The sequence below is a fragment of the Ovis canadensis genome, chromosome 16 (assembly GCF_042477335.2).
Source record: "Ovis canadensis isolate MfBH-ARS-UI-01 breed Bighorn chromosome 16, ARS-UI_OviCan_v2, whole genome shotgun sequence".
NCBI classification, from domain to species: Eukaryota; Metazoa; Chordata; class Mammalia; order Artiodactyla; family Bovidae; genus Ovis; species Ovis canadensis.
In genome coordinates this window covers 82,677,736-82,695,045 of record NC_091260.1, presented here as the reverse complement: position 1 = coordinate 82,695,045, position 17,310 = coordinate 82,677,736, and positions in this window count along the sequence as shown.

The following is a 17,310-nucleotide window of genomic DNA, read 5'->3' as shown; positions in this document are numbered from 1 at the left end:
TGGGCTCCAAAATCACTGCAGATGGTGACTGCCGCCATGAAATGAAAAGAGCCTTGCCCCTTGGAAGAAAAGCTATGACCAACCTAGTGAAAAGTGGAAGTCACTCAATCTTGTCCAACTCTTTTGTGACCCCATGGACTTTATAGTTCATGGAATTCTCCAGGCCAGAACACTGGAGTGGGTAGCCTTTCCCTTCTCCAGGTGATCTTCCCAACCCAGGGATCGAACCCAGGTCTCCTGCATTACAGGCAGATTCTTTACCAACTGAGCTATCAAGGAAGCCCTATGACCAACCTAGATAGCATATTCAAAAGCAGAGACAGTACTTTGCCAACAAAGGTCCGTCTAGTCAGGGCTATGGTTTTTCCAGTGGTCATGTATGGATGTGAGAGTTGGACAATAAAGAAATCTGAGCTCTGAAGAATAGATGCTTTTGAACTGTGGTGTTGGAGAAGACTCTTGAGAGTCCCTTGGACTGCAAGGAGATCCAACCACTCCATCCTAAAGGAAATCAGTCCTGAATATTCATTGAAAAGACTGATGCTGAAACTGAAGCTCCAATCCTTTGGCCACCTGATCTGAAGAACTGACTCCTTAGAAAAGACCCTGATCCTGGGAAAGATTGAAGGCAGGAGGAGAAGGGGACGATGGAGGATGAGATGGTTGGATGGCATCACCGACTCAATGGACATGAGTCTGAGCAAGCTCCGGGAGTTGGTAATGGACAGGGAGGCCTGGCGTGCTGCAGTCCATAGGGTCGCAAAGAGTCGGACACAACTGAGCGACTGAACAACAACAAAGCTTAGAAAGACCAGAAGGAAAAAAAATACTTATTAGAAAAAAATTTAAAAACACAGCAGGTGTGGGATCGTTCATGTTTTTTAAAAAAACAAATTTAAAGAGTTGAGCTTGCATTGCAACATGGAGGGTGAACCCGCCTGGGCCCCTGCCAGGTGTGTGGACGGGGTGGATCCAGCCTGCCCGCCAGGCTACAGACCCTCACCCCTGGAGGAAGGCAGAGACCCTCTATGGGAGCCATTTCTTGCAAAGACACCTCTACTGCGCACAGGATCCGCAGTGTGGTCAGCCCAAAAGACAAATGATTCTTTTATAGAGACTCAAGAAAAAGTCGGTTCTGCTCCACTGGTCCGAGTGTTCCCTAAAGGTGTGGATGGGAAATGGAGAGGGTGAGGAGGAGTGGTACCCACCTGGGAATCCTGAGCAGGAGCAAGAGGAGGGACTCAATGAAGGGACGAAGGAAAAGAAGGGAAAGGGTAAACAAGAAAAATAAGGCCTGTGTATGAGCCATGGAGAGTCTGCTTTTCAAAGGAGCGGTGGTTTTCCGATGGAGACGTAGGGCAGGCAAGATGTTGACTGCAGGGTCCAATCTGTGCTGGGAAACGAGAGAAAGCACGTGGCCTGACGGCAGGGAGACGGGGGCAGACCTGAGTCAGGTGCCACAGTGAGGTTCCCCACCCAGAGATAAGTTGAGCTTGTCCTCAACCGTCCTCTGCTCAACCATCGCCAATCAGAATCCGGGAAGCTGGAACCTCCTCCTTCTCAAGCTGGGAAGAAATCTGAACCCACACTGCATTCCTACAGGAAACAAGACTGGGTTGAAATAATCGGGAGGGGAGGCAGGAGTTGACAGCTTTGATGAACAATGAAAGGAAGGCTACGGTGGTCGGAGCACTGGACGACATCCCAGGCTGGGAGTCAGACCCTGTCTGGGAAGAGGAGCCCTGGCTCGTCAAACCCCGAGAAGGCTCTGGGCTTTGATCTTCACCTCTTCTCCTGGGCAGTGAGGTCAGCAAGGCTGCTGGTACCTGAACTCTCTTTACAGTGGCTTTGCTTTTTCTCCTAAGCCTTAGATCTCAAGGTTCTTGGACAGTCTATGTTTAAACGGTCTCTATATAATTCTACCAGGTAGCTAGTTCAAGTCGCTTATGGAAAGGTTGCTTTGTTCGAGGAGCAGAGATCTGAAGTTACCGTTTCTGTTGTAAATTACACAAACTCAACTCCTGGGACTAGACTAGGGTCCAAATTCTGGGCTTTTTTCTTTCTCCACGTGGGTTAAGTCTGCAAGTACTCTGAGGCATGAAAGGGAAAAGTGAAAGTGTTAGTCATTCAGTCGTGTCTGACTCTCTGCAACCCCATAGACTGTAGCCTACCAGACTTCTCTGTCCATGGAATTCTCCAGGCAAGAATACTGGAGTGGGTGACCATTCCCTTCTCAGGGGATATTCCCAACCCAAGGATCTAACCTGGGTCTCCTGCATTGCAGGCAGATGCTTTATTGTCTGGGCCACCAGGGAAGCCTTGGTCCTGCCTGAGATGAATGGGCCCTGCACTGTTCCTTGCAGTCGAGATGCGCTGAATACGCTCATTAGGGCCATTTCCACCCAGATGAGGCTAAGACGGGGGGCTGAGGGTCCCCTCCCTGCATCCCTCCCCACAGTCTTCCCTGCATCTCCTTCTTAGGGGTCTTTGATTTCAAAGCCAGCTCTGCTCATCAAAGAAGGAGGGGGGGCACGGCTTAGAGCAGCTAACAACTGGGGACCCTTGGAATCATAAAACCCTTCCCCCATATTCCCAGATCTCACATATCCCCCTTTAGTTTCTCCAGTAGAAGAGCAGAATGGTTAAAGTACATTCTGGGGGGAAAAGAGGCAACAGATGCGTCCCATCCCATCCTTCCTCCACACATTCTGTCTTCCTTCCTGGAGAGTCTGTACAACAGAAAGGACAGCACCCACGGCAATCCAGGACGTCATCAACAGCCTCACTACGACTCTGCCTCCACCCTCCCAGCCCGGAGAGTTAGAATATAAATAGCACGGGAAAGGCCATTAGAATAACTTACTATTCATCATGAATTATAAATGACAAGATGTACTGTTCACACATGTCTAATTTAAACTTAAAATCCCGCCCTGTAAATTGGTTATTGAGTGTTAAAGTCATGGCTGTTTTTCCTGGGGCCAGCGTCGAGGTTCTGCCAGGGTTTCACGGCATCCAGCTTGGTTATCGGGGCGGGGCGAGGGTGTGCCGGCCAGGAGATCCCAGACGCACGTGCCGTCAGCCTGCTGGTGGATGGCCAAAGGACTTCAGGCCATATTTCCTCCCTGAATCCAAATTAGTCTCGCAGCTGGAGAGGCCTCAGCAGCTGATAATGGCCTAACAACCTCCAGCACTAACAGATATGACCTCGGCCGCAGTGACAGGAATGCCAAACTCAGTCCCTCCTCTCCAGGCAGAGCTGGGCAAGCAAATGCCGCGGTGGGAGTTGGGAGCCGCCTTGAAGAGCGAGATGTCCTAAAATGAAAGGGGTGAGGCAGGCCAGCCTGCAGCGGGATGCACAGCGCCGTCTTTGAGACGCAGTAGCTGATTCCCCTCCAGGGCCCAATAAGAGGAGGACGTTTACAAGAATGCTGAAAATGATGGTGGACTTTGCCAAGCAGGTTATTCATTAAAGGAGGATTTATGAAAGAATTATGCTTCCCTGGTGACTCAGGTGGTAAAGAATCTGCCTGCAATGCTGGAGACCTAGGTTTGATTCCTGCCTTGGAAAGATCCCCCTGGAGAAGGGAATGCCTACCCACTCCAGTATTCTTGCCTGGAGAATCCTGTGGATGGAGGGGCCTGGCGGGCTGCAGTCCATGGGGGTCTCCAAGAGTCCAACATGACTGAGCGACTAACACTCATTTTTATGAAAAAATAGATGAATAAGAGTTACCTTGCTGTGCATCTGAGATTAACACAACGCCGTGAATTGACTATGTGCTACGCTGCGCTTAGGAGCTCAGCCGTGTCCAGTTCCTTGCGACCCCATGGACTGTAGCCCACCAGGCTCCTCTGCCATAGGATTCTCCAGGCAAGAATACTCGAGTGGGTTGCCATGCCCTCCTCCAGGGAATCTTCTCAACACAGCGACTGAACCCAGGTTTCCTGCACTGCAGGTGGATTAGCCAGTATAAAGTAAAAAGCTTTTGTTTTTTAAATAAAGAGGAATTGTACTTCTGTTTCAAACCAATCACCTCGTCAATGTGGTTTCAAACCAATCACCTCGTCTGGGCACCTCAGATGCACCAGGAAAGAGGCAGGACCGGGATGGGAGCTCCTGCCAGAGACCCTGCCTCCACCCCCTCTGAGGACCAGCAGCATCAGGGGATCGTCCTTTTCTGTGCTGTTTGTGAAAGAAGTTCTCTTCACCCAAAGTTCACACGTCTGCAGGTCTCCAGACCCCATCAGTAGACAAGGGCTGTCTACCCGGCGCACTGGGCTGGGAACACAAAGGGACTCGCGAGGAGCTCTGTCCCCAGCCAGAGCGGGCCACAGTGACCTGGAGGCTAGCACCAGGTGGCGGACAGAGGGGCCCTCCACATGGGTGTGGCTGGATGACCTGCAGCCCTGCCCCTCCAAGCCTTGCCCCTCGCTGGGAAAGTCTTCCACTCTGGGTTCACAAGAACGTTCCCTTCCTCTAAGGAAATAGTGGTTCTAGGTCCACTTTACCTTCACGAGACAACAACAGATACTCCTGCCTTAGACAAGTCAGCCATGGGGCAGGCCAATGTGTGTGGAGCCATCGGCCCCTGAGACCTGAGCGGAGACCCTAGAAAGTGAGAGCCCCCTCCCAGCCCGTCTGCGCTGTGAGACCATGTGACCTGCCCAGGCAGGGCCGACCCAATGATCTTCAGGACCCTGGGCTCCAAAAACCACACAGCATGCAATAAAGCCTTAAAAGAGAAAGGTCCTTCTCTGATGGAGAAGTCATGTCTAATGCTGGGCAGTGGTAATGCTTTGGGAAACATAAAATGATCAGAGAAGAAATTAGTAGTGTTTGTGCATATATTTCTGTTTTCAAAGGCAGCTCTAATGGTTTCTGCACAGAGCAATGATATTTGCACATGAAAGATCTACTGATTTTAATTTTATCATGAAAACATAGGAATGCAAGATACATTTGAGAAATGCAAACAAGGTTTACTCACAAAGGACAGACAGCTGCTGCAGCGTGCGGGGCCAGCACACGGCGGGGGAGCAGAGTCGCTGTTGGGATGGACATAGGGCAGCCAATGCCTCTGTTGGAGGTGGACACACTCACGTGCAACATGTGTGCATACACTTACATACTCAGACACAGGAGGAGAGGGTCTAACAGCTCGGCAGCCTTCCCCATTACGCTCCCAGAATGAGGGGCCCATAAAGGCCAATCACAGAACACAGGGAGGGGTCTTGTTGGCCTTGTTCATCTTCTTAAAAAGTTATAATTTCAATCTGAGTTGATTTCAACTGATTCTGATCATAGAGAGACTGCTCTTTCTGCAATGCCACATGAAAGCCTGGGGGCGGCTCATCGGGGCCCATGTTCCCACCGTAACATCCCCCACCCTGATCCACACCCACAGCGGCCACAGATGCGCTGATGATTTTCCTAAAGGTGACAGTTGAACCTGCACCTTCCACTCCTTTTGGTAGGACTCTGGGATGTCATCAAGCACGCAGGGGAAAACTGGCCAAGTGTGTATAAACGTGAGCCTCTAATCTGAGACACATTAGACTCTCTCACAAGGACCAGCTGCAGAGTGCAATCAGACAGTGGGAAGCACTCTCTACTGTGAGAATCCATTAACCTCCACGAAGCATTATGCGTTCATTTGTCCCGTTGTAAGATGCCACTGACTCGATGGACGTGAGTCTGAGTGAACTCCAGGAGATGGTGATGGACAGGGAGGCCTGGCATGCTGCGATTCATGGGGTCGCAAAGAGTCGGACACAGCTGAGCGACTGAACTGAAGTGAAGATGCCACTGACTGCATGGGACTTCTCAATGTCTCACATTTCCGACCTCACTATCAGCGGCCTTCCCTTGACCATGGGGAGAACCCACTGTCCATCACACCAGCATGGCAGCCTCTGCTCCCATCTGATGAAACGCACACCCACCAGGCGGGGTTTCACAATGTTCTGGGGGTGTTCCGGGATCTCCTTCTTTTATGACAGATAAGTAAATTTCATGTCATTTTCATGTCTCTGTATCTTCCAAATCTTTTATCCAAGTAAATGCCAGCACTGTCTACACTTAGCGATTTTTTCCCTGCATGGGAACATCCTTGGTGACTCAGAGAGTAAAGAATCTGCCTGCCCGTGCAGCAGACCTGGGTTTGATCCCTGGGTGGGGAAGATCCCCTGGAGGAGGAAATGGCAACCCGCTCCAGTACTCTTGCCCAGAGAATCCCATGAACAGAGGAGCCTGGCGGGCTGCAGTCCATGGGGCTGCAAAGAATTGGATGTGACCGAGAGGCTAAAACACTTACCAACGTACCCGGTCTTCATTGCAGCTATCCTTGGAGCTGTGTGCGGCTCGTGGGACTGAAATGAGAATTTCAGAAGCTAACATTTTCTTTTCTTTCGTTTGCCAAAAGCTGCATGTCTTTCAGTAGCAGGATCGCAGGGTCTGAGGGATGCGGGCATACACAGGCATTCTGGTGAACATGTTCCTTTTTCTTCCTCTGCGTCCCTTTAAAGAATCCTAATGCTCTCTTTTCTCAAACTATTTCTATGAGCTGTGCAAGTGACCCTTTGTCCAAAATTTCAGTGTCCTCTCCAGGAGATCAAACCAGTGAATCCTAAAGGAAATCAACCCTGCATATTCACTGGAAGGACTGACGCTGAAGCTGAAGCTGAAGCTCCAATCCTTTGGCCACCTGATGTGAAGATCCAACCCACTGGAAAAGACCCTGATGCTAGGCAAGATTGAGGGCAAAAGGAGGAGACAGCAGAGGATGAGATGTTTGGATGGCATTGCTCACTCAACGGACATGAGTTTGAGTGAGCTCTGGGAGATGGTGATGGACAGGGAGGCCAGGCGTGCTGCAGTCCATGGGGTCACAAGGAATCAAGAGCCAGACACAGCTTAGAGGCTGAACAACAGCAACAATTCCTGTGAGAGGCAGGATAGATCCTAGCACAAATCCTGGCTTCCCCACCTAACACAATGCCCTCAATCCAGCTTCCAAGCACCACCTGGTCACCCGAGTCGTGAAGCTTCAGGCCTGCTTTCCAGCCCAAGGCTCACCGTGACCACGCAACCCGCCACCAGGCAGAGTCTCTACATAAAGTCCTAAGCTGCTGTTACTGATTGTCACTACTTGAGGGTCTGGAGACTTCCAAGCTTGTTCCTGAGGCCAGGCCTTTGCTCCATAGGTATTCACGTGCAAAATAGACCCCAGTCCCCACACACTCAGGGTAGCACACAGCATCCCACTGGAGTGGACGGGGCTGGGGCAGCCTCTTCAGGGCGGGTGTGAGTAACTTGGGGCTCCTTTTCAGGACTGCAGCCCCGCATGGGGAATGCAGATGACAGACAGACAGACAGTGCAGTGTACCTACTGCTTAGGAAGGTGGCACAGAGATATGGAACACAGGGAGGGTGCGGTCCAGTACTCAGCGCCTTAGAAGCCCGTGGAATCACGGAATTCATGATGCTGGCTGCATTAATTATGGAGGCCTTTGCGTTTACTCTGCACTTTTAAATATTGCATATGTAATGCACACTTCTATAAGGCTGATTCTGAATGACACTTTCAGAGTGGTTTTATTAACATCAAGCCGTATTTGAAGAAGAAGTAATTTGTAGCAAAGAACACAAACCTGTAAGTAAATTGATTTCATTTCATTTTGAACATGTGGCGCTGATTTTAAGATACAGTAGATAATAAAAATGGTTAGGAGAAGCACGCGACTGTCTGAGGTAGGCTTCATGTGGTGACAGAAGGTTTTCTGTCTGATGGAGGAAACGGGAAATCCAGTCTCCCCACAAGTGGATGTGCCATCCCACCATCCAGTGAAGCTTGGGCTTCAGACAAGGACCCCCACCTCACTGAGCCTGAATGCTGAACAGCACGTCCAAGGCCAAGGCCGGTGAAAGAGATCACATTTTAGCTGCCGTTGCATTGTTAATCCACACGCCCAAAGTCATCATCTGCTTGGTCCTTGAGAAGCCGCTGGAGACTTGGAAAGCACCTCTGTCCACCATCCACATCGCTGGTTCTCAGAGGCAGAGGCAGCGATGGCTCTGGAATCACTGAGCTTCGGGAGAGGGGACTTCCGACTCCCAGGAGCCCAGGTCCTCCCGCAACAGCTGCAGGAGCACCGCCTTCCTCCCACTGTCCCCACAGCTCTGGGCACCGTCCCAGGTCCTCTCTGCAACCTCAGAAGCCCTGGCCCAGCACTGGACCAACAGGCCCTCCTCATGTGAGGCTGAGGAAGCAGATGGCTCTGACCCCAGTGGGAGACGAGCACACGTGGGAAAGGTTGACACGGCCCTGCCTTCCTTGTAAGCTCGCTTCTCCCCCATGGTTAACCCACTCTCCAGTAATTAATCCACTCTCCTGCGGGTCATCTGGTCTCCTAAGGATTAATATGGTCTCCAGGGATTAACCTGCCCTCCATCTAACCATCCTCGCACTTGACTTTACATTCAGACGTCACAGTTTCTGGATTGCTCCAGATATACAATCTTCTCCTGCTGTTGTATCGAGAATATTCTTTCTACAGAAAGGGCACCATTTTTCGGCTCTACACAGTGACCCCAGGTCCAAAGTGAGACGACCAGCACCCGGGAGAACAGCACGAACAAGGGCCTCCTTTTCAACACTCAAAACAGACTTCATCTGGGCACTGAATTCAGGAGACACATAAGGACATAAGTGAAGGCAGGATGCAATGGCGACAGCTGTGCATCACGAAGACTCGGACCCGGGCCACAACTGCACGAACCAGCAGGTCGTCAGGGATTCCACAGCTGTCCTATTATGGGTGTGTCAGGATCCGCACCAGTAGCTTGGAGGTGAGTGCCCTCCTGGGCTTGGCGCGTTCTGCACGGGTGCCTGTGCTGGGCTCCTCTGCTGGTCCCTGCACAAGTGGACATGCTTTTGACCACGGCTGTTCTTTTGCTGGAGACCACGAGGCTGAGGCGGGGAAGACTACACGGACCGACGCTAAGAGCATGGTCGCACAGACTGGTTATTAGAGGGTCTGATAAGGTTGCCTGTCTCAAGGTGCAGAGAACATCACCCCCAACCACAGCCGGTACCGTGAAGGTGCCACTCTGCCAGAGTGACTGCTCAGGGGAGTTCTAGGTTATGTTGAGTCCGCTCCTTTTAAGGAAACATAAAGTTATCCAAAAATGCGGGAGGAGCTTCCTCCAATGGGCTCATTCTTGTTCATGCTTTGATGCTTAGGTCCACGTAGGGTTGGCCTAGAGAAGGCAATGCATGTGGGGCTCCCCTTCCTCTTCCCGGGTGACTGAGGTCCTACCACAGATAAGGCCATGGCAGGCAAGGCTCCCCCGGCATGAGAGCGAATGGTTTACAGAAGAGCTTGTCAAGATGAGTCACTGACAGGAGACGGGATGAGCCCCCAGCGGTCACCCAGTAAACAGAGCGTGATGGGCCCACCGCGGCGGGAGCGGTGCTCTGACTTCTGCCCGTCTCCTCCTCTGTTCGCTGTACCTGTAACCTTTCCAGGGGAAGAGCCTCCCCACCCCGCCAACCCCCTTCAGCACATTCCAGGCATGCAAGGCGCCCAATGTCAAGGCCCCCAACAGTTGCAGAAAAGAGGCGCTGACCGATGGACGGTATCAGAAACGCAGAAAGATTATTAATGACCCTACCCTCTCCGAGTAGCTGTATTCACACCTTGAAGAGTTCGAATTAACATTTCAGTTTTCAATATGATTCAAGGCAAAGCTGCAAAACCAAAGGCGAAAAGTAGGAGGACGCAAAAGAACACAGCCTTTTGAAATAACAAGTCAGGCCTGAAGAATTAGAGAGGGAGCTGGAAAATCCCCAAGAGGGAGCCAGGGGAAGCTAAGATGAGCAGCAGATAGTGTAACCAAGGAGCTACTGATCAATACAGGAGCACCAGGAATGCCGCTCTGTTAGCAACTCTCCTTTCTTTCTCAGGGGGGTTTAGCATATTTTGCATAGAAGTAATTAAATTAAGAAAAAAGTTCAAAGGTAGCACTCAAATGCTCTGACAAAAATTCTCTCCTTCTCTTTGTAATCGATTAACACGGGCAGTCTCTCATTTTCCAAAGTCATTGAACAATTAGCCATTTCCCGTTTTGAATGACAGTCATTACCATTAGATTCAGCCACATGAGCTGGCCTACATTTGGCCCTCTTTGACCCACGAAAAAAATGGCAGTTTCCAACGGCTCAAATAAATACAGAGTTGGCTGCCTTCTTTAGTAAGGAAATATGCATCCTGGCCAAAGATTTTGCATCTTTTACAGATAAACTTCTCCTGCAAAAAAAATTAGCCTCTTCCAAGCCAAAGTTCCAGAAGTTGAGCCACTTGTGAAGCTCTTACAAACCGCTTCTCCAACACAGTCGGCAAAAGCCAAGGGGAGATTAGAAGTCAGTGGGTGTCAGAAAATGCAGGGAGTAGAAAATGAAGTCCCCAGTAAACTGGGTGAGAAGTACATCCCTTTTGATTGTTGTCTCTTGCTTTTTAATGTTCTCAGCAAACGTCTGTATCTTTCAGAGTCTCTCAAGGATTTTTAGATAAAAAGAGAGGTTTTATCTTTGCATGTCTATAAGCAGAGGAGAACTCCAGAGACCAAAACCTACAGGCAATTCAAATAAACTAAATCCGATCAAGGTAATATCAATGCCAGAATTAGAAGAAAACCCAGAGAGAATCTCAATAACAACATTAAAACAGCAGGTTTCAACTGGAATCAATAGACAGAATAAACAGAAAAAATTAAGTCACAAAGTGTTAGTAGATAAAAGCTCCTCACTCATTAAAATTCTGTTTGTCTTTGTGTCTTTTTATCAATGTACCTATATATCTATGCGAGCATATCAAAGTTTGTAATGTAAAAGAATGATGAAATAATCTAATTAATTTCTGGTGTCATTTCTCATATTTCTTTCAAGTTAGAACTGCAATATTAATAATGGTTTGCAGTTTAATAAAATATCTTTATGTCCTATTAACTCCTATATCAGCCTGTTATAAAAGCCACTTTCTATCAAAAAGCTGAACTTCAAAAGAGTTTTGCTTTGATCAGAAAAAGGAAAAAATCAGGTTCATTCCATTTATACTGAATAACCTCGCTCAGTTTCATAGACGGCTGTCTGGAGCTGCCGTTCACTTAGGAAAAATATTCCAATGGGCAAAATAATTCAAACAGGCAGAGTCTAATGAGGTAACCAGGGCACTTGGGAAGCTTGCTTTTCACTTGTGTGGGCAAAGGAAGCCTGGCTGCAGGGAGCCTGGCTCGTGGGCAGAGGGCACCTGCACAGGGGCTCCCCTCCAGGTGGAGGCGACCAGCTTGCGCCCCCCCAGAGCACCCCCCGGCCTGGCCCACGTGGCGGAATTTCAGGAACGTGATTCCATCACCGTGTCCTTCTGTCACTAAGACCCGTGAGATAACTTTGCATCCTTGCCAGGAGACAAAAGTTGTTCTCTGCCTGCCTTCCTCCATTCCTTTTGATTTTTGGTTGTTGTAGTGAGAAGTCATGCCCCCATGCCTACCCCAGAGGTGCAGTTAGCCGTCTCGTCCCAGCTCGGCTGTCAATCACCAGACACGCCCTCCCTCTGCCACTGCCGATGCCTAGGCCAGACCCCAGGCCTGCAACACCCGGGTCATTCACGAAGGATGGGGCCACGGATCCCAGGAGTCGATGGAAAGGTCCAGGGCATCCTCAGTTCGTTCTTTCTAGCATAGCAGCTGAAAATAGACATTAACTTCTAACCAGGGCATTTCATTAAGGCTTTGTTTATTTGGTGTTTTTTACCCAAAGGGGACTTCAAGTGCGCTTGTTTTTCTGGGAATAAGCCCAAGTGGGTTCCTAGGAAGATCAGCATGAGCAGGGTCCACCCACAGCCCCCAGTCACAGTGCCAGAGTTCATCTCCATCCCGGGGAGGGGCGAGCAGCCTGGGGTGCTGATGAAGAGGGGGGTCTGGCTTGGAGCCCCTTGGGTGGGGCCAGCTGCACCCCTGGGATCTCATCCCTGCCCTTCCCAGCCTGGTGCCTGGCACCCAGGAGGTGCCAGCTCAATGTCTCCTGGAAGAGCGAATGGCAGGTGCAAACAGAGGTCAGGCGGGATCATCTCTGAACAGCTTCTACTAAGCTGATGGATCCCTGCCTCCTCGCACGGAGGCGAGGTCCTGCTTTGTGAGCCTGGACATGAGACGCAGAGCTGCCCTTTCATCTGGGCTCCCCTGGGAGCTCACACAGTTAAGAGTCTGCCTGCAATGCCGGAAACTCCAGTTCTACCCCTGGGTTGGGACGATCCCCTGGAGAAGCGGATGGCAACCCACTCCAGCATTCTTGCCTGGAGAATCCCATGGGGTTCCAAAGAGTTGGACATGACTGAGCAGCTAACACTTTCATTTTCTTTGCCTTTTCATCTGGGAAGGAGGCAAGGAGGCCAGCCTGTGCCCAGCGAGGGCTCCTTCTCAGAAGCGAGTGGCTGCCACCTCCCAGCCCCTGGGGAGAGCTTGCCTTGGCCTGCGGGTCCCTACAGAAAGGGGTGTCCTCCTTGGACTCGCGGTGGGCACGTCATGTTTTAGGCACAAACACACACTTGTCCTTCTCCCCTCTCCCAGATGCCCCCATCCCCTGAGTCCCTGAGTCTAGCTCTTCTGCAGCCCAGGCAGGTAAAGGGTTCACCTCCTACAAACAGAAAGGAGTTGGACCTAATGAGATGAGGCTGGGTGGCAAGAACCCACCCTGAATTCCTGAGAGAGTGAAACCGCAGAGTGTCACCCTCACCACGAACAGTATGTTCCCAAGAAAAAAGCCACTCATGAAAACATCAGTCCTAAATATGACCCTAGGGAAAAAACCGGGCTGTTGAGATACTTATTGTGGACGGAAGGCTCGAGGGAGGTGGGGGGAGCTGTCCTTTATTCTCAAGCTCACAGGCGGTGAAGAATCCGCCTGCAGTGTGGGAGACCTGGGTTCGATCCAGGTTGGGATGATCCCCTGGAGAAGGGCATGGCTACTCACTCCAGTGTTCTTGCCTTGGAGAATTCCATGGACAGAGGAGCCTGGCGGGCTACAGTCCATGGGGTCGCAAAGAATCAGACATGACCGAGCGACTAACACATAAACACAAGCATGCTCAGTCGCTTCAGTTGTGTCCAGCTCTTTGGGATGCTATGGACTGGAGCCCACCAGGCTCCTCTGCCGTGGGCTTCTGTAGGCAAGAATACTGGATATCATGTTGTAATCTCATTCATACTGAAGCTTGACTTCAGATTCCGTCTAGTGTGATCAGGATGCTTTCGCTGCAGGCCCTGCAGGTTCTAGGGTACCAGCTCCAGTCATCCAGGGTGAACTTCCCCTCCACCCATCAGCATCTCTGGTCACGAGCACAGCCTCTGCTCGCTGTGGCTGCAGCTGGTCCAGGTGTGCCCAACGGTCGTGTCCACCTGTGGTCAGGAGGAAGACGGTCACCCCTGTTCACACAGACTCAGGCCGTGTCTGGACACCTTTCCACAAATCTCAACCTGGTCCTGTGAACAGTAGCACCTTATCCAAGCTGACTCTTCCAGGACACAGTTTATCCTCTTGGTCTCTTTTAATCCTGACCAGTCTGTTGAAATACCTCTACTAGTTTGGCACCGTTCCTACACGTCGTCTCCAGCACTGAGCACATGAGAAAGAAGAAGGCAGGGTAAGAGCTAGAAATAAGAGCAGGGAGAAACGAGACTTGGTTAGCATCTTTTCACTGTCAGTACTTTGGGTATAATTTAAGAATAATTTTGCATATAGTAATTTTTTTCCACTCATGGATGACTTGTTTAAGAAAATGGAGACCCCTTTAGTTTATCACAGAGGTTCTCACATCCAGGTGATTCGGGACCTTAGGGCAAATGTCTGGGGACATTCTATTACTCCCAACTCCCAGCAGGGCCAATCCATCGTGTGTGCTCAGTTGCTTCAGCTGTCGTGTCTGAGTCTGTGACCCCATGGACTATAGCCCTCCAGGCTCCTCTGTCCATGGGATTCTCCAGGCAAGAATACTGGAGAGGGTTGCCATTTCCTCCTCCAGGTGATCTTCCCGATCCAGGGCTCAAACCTGGGTCTCCTGCACTGCAGTCAGATTGTTTACCACTGAGTCACTGGGGAACACTGGGCAAAGCCATGGGTGCTGCTGAATATCCCATAATGCACAGGGCGGCCCCCACACAAAGGATCACAAAGGCCACATGTGGATCGAGCTGAAGCTGAGAAACACTCCTCCACCAACTGAAACCCAAGAACTCTAGACCCGAAGGGCAGGGCCCTCAGAGGTGGTGGCCCATACTGGGGTCCAGGAGGGATTGCTCTGCCCTACCAGCACCCCCAACCCCTGAGTGTTCCCTGCTCCCTCACCCGACAAAACCTGCCTGAAGATGCAGCCCATCTACTTGTGCCCCCGAGTCTACGCTGAGGCTTCCAACGTGGGTGGCCATTCACGAGAAAATGCTGGACTCCTCCACGGGGTTCAGCGGCTTCCAGGGGACCTGTGTAGGTCATCATCTGCAACTCCAGAAAGGTTAGTAGGGTGATCGCTAACGAATCCTGGAGTTGGATGCTGCCAGGGTTTTTAGCAGCCAGATGTGTCTTAGGTCATCCACCTCCACATCCTCATTGCTGAGGCCTGGCGAGATGATGCCACAATACTAGGTCACAGGTCTGGTCATCACGATGCCGGGGAGCGCCCACCCCACTTCCTCCGCAGGCCTTCATGGCCAGAGTTGGCGAGGACTGACATAAAGCTCTTTGCGAGTCGAGACCAGGACTGTACTTATTCTGCAGTGAGTCTGTGTTTCACTGGAAAGTATTTGCCTCATTTCTGCTGCATGGTGGATGCCTTGGGGAGACTTCTATTTGCTTCCATGAGCAGTGAGACAATATTCCGACCAATTTCCTCCAAAGGAAGCCAGTGAGTGAAAGTTGCTCAGTCGTGTCTGTCTCTTGGCGACCCCATGGACCATACAGTCCATGGAATTCTCCACCACGATACTGGAGTGGGTAGCCTTTCCCTTCTCCAGAGGATCCTCCCAACCCAGGGACTGAACCCAGGTCCGCCGCATTGCAGGCGGATTCTTTACCAGCTGAGCCACAGGGGAAGCCAAAAGGCTTCATGAAACTGGCGGGAGTTGGGGAACTGGGGAGACCCTCACCTCACCATCTCAGCAGACTTTCCAGCTCTCCGTGAGAGCCGGTTTGTTCCTTGGGTCCCAGTGCTCTCCTCCAGCGCTTTTCAGCGGTGGGTGAAGCAGCCGCTCGGACCTTGCCATCCCCAGCTCGGCTTCCCCGGTCCCTCTGTGCTATCTCCAGCCAGATCAAAGTATCATCACGCCGTGGGCTGAGCTCGGTGCCAAAGAAAACTCAACGGGGCTGGGTGTAGCCCATTGGAGCCAAATTCTGCATGTGACATGAATTAACTGAAGGAAGTTCCGTCAAAAAGAAAACAGTGGCAAAGATTTTCAAAACAGGTTTCCCAACCGGGTGGGGATTAAGTGAAACGGATCCTTCATGACGGAGGGCTTATCTTCCGAGAGACGATGTGACAACGGAGTTTGGTTCCCGGTTGGGACTCGGCGTCTAAGCCCTTTGTCCTGAGAGCAGGTCCGCTCGGTGAAGGCACGGGCGTGGCTCCCACGAGGATCGTGAATGTTTGTGCTATCTGAGCATGGCCTTTCCTGGTGGATTTTCGGATGTGTTCAGGACCATTCATGAGACGAGAGGAAATCTGGATGAGGAGATGGAAAGACACCGCTCTTTTCCTGTTTCTATTGGATATTAAGAAAATAGGCACCTGGGGTGGGGGGTCACGCAGTGCTCTATGCGCAGATCAAGCAAAGAAAGACGGGCCAGCCAGAAGTGACTCGGCAGAAAGTGGCTGCTACTACAATCTCTCTGAATTGGCTCTTCCTACTGAAAAGAAAAAGGCTTATTCACATAACGAATGTACTTTGTAATATACTTTACCCGCAATGCTAAGGTGGAGAACACAGGGAAATATTTAAATACCGTGCGATTACCACAGGGACGTCTGTTTCTCTTCTAACCTGTTCGCGGTGCTCTCATGAAGGCTGAGCTGATGCAGAAACACTGGCCCAGGTCACAGAGGCATCTCCTTGTGGGACTCAGAGTCAGGACCACGGGGAGGGGCGGGTGCCCCGCGGGAAGCCCACAGCAGTCCAGCTCCTCACTTCTCAGGCTTTGTTCGTCTCACCGACTCCTGAGTGTGGGCTCCAGAGGGAAACATTTCGAAGTTCTTTAAGAAGCAAGTCTTCAGGCACTGATTACGGGTGCGCTGGGGCTCTGCTCACGGGTTCAGTCTGGCTCCTGGAGTTCCCGTTACAGATTCCGTGTGCTAGGAAGTCCTCCTCTCTCTCCTAAAGGCAAGTCGCTGATGCAAAGACTGTGCAAGGGCTTTGGACTCGGAGGGCCTGGTGCTGCCCATCTCCGCAGCCAGCCACCCAGAAACCAAAAGCAGGAGTGAGGCGGGCCCCTGCCACGGGCTGCTCCCCTCGATGCCCAGTAGGTGAGGAATGAAGGCAGGAGCCCTGAGTGGAGACCGTCAGCTCCGCAAGCCCCCTGCTTGTTATGGGGGTGGTGGCTGTCTCCAGAGCAGGAACTGAGGCAATCCCAAATTCTCCTCTGTTCAGCTGTTGCCCGCCCCCCACCAGAAGTAGCCTCAAAGGGTTAAAATGCCCATGTGGATCAAGGGATGAATTTTTATGCAAAGTTTAAGTGACTTGACTTCAACCCTGGATGCTGGTTTGCAGAGCAGTGGGGAAACCTTCCTGGGGTTCAGAGACTACGCTGCCACAGACGTTTCCCAGGTGCTGAGTTAGACTATCAAACAAGAAATTCACTGATAACATAGCTGGAAAAAATAAAATTCATGGTTGATCCATCCAAGATCTGGGAACACTTTCCAAATCAGCGGTGATCGGGGACAAGGACGTCCCCAAGTCAGAATAAACTTTCTCCCAAACCAGCTTCATCTTCCCATGAAAAGTCCACACGCCTGCTCTGTTCACACTGGGAATATTTTTAAGTGAATTGGAAAGGAAGTAACACTTGGGCAGGAGGGATGTGAGACCAGCCAGGGGGTGGCTGGCAGGCTGGGGGCGCCTCCTCAGCAAACGAGCTGCTTCTTAGGGTGAAAGGGGCTTCCGCCTGCTTCGCTACTGAACAAATTAGAAACTTAATTAGAATAAAATGTATACATTTTAACTTTAATCTCTTCCTGTATTTGAAGGAAAAGTCCCCGACTCACAGA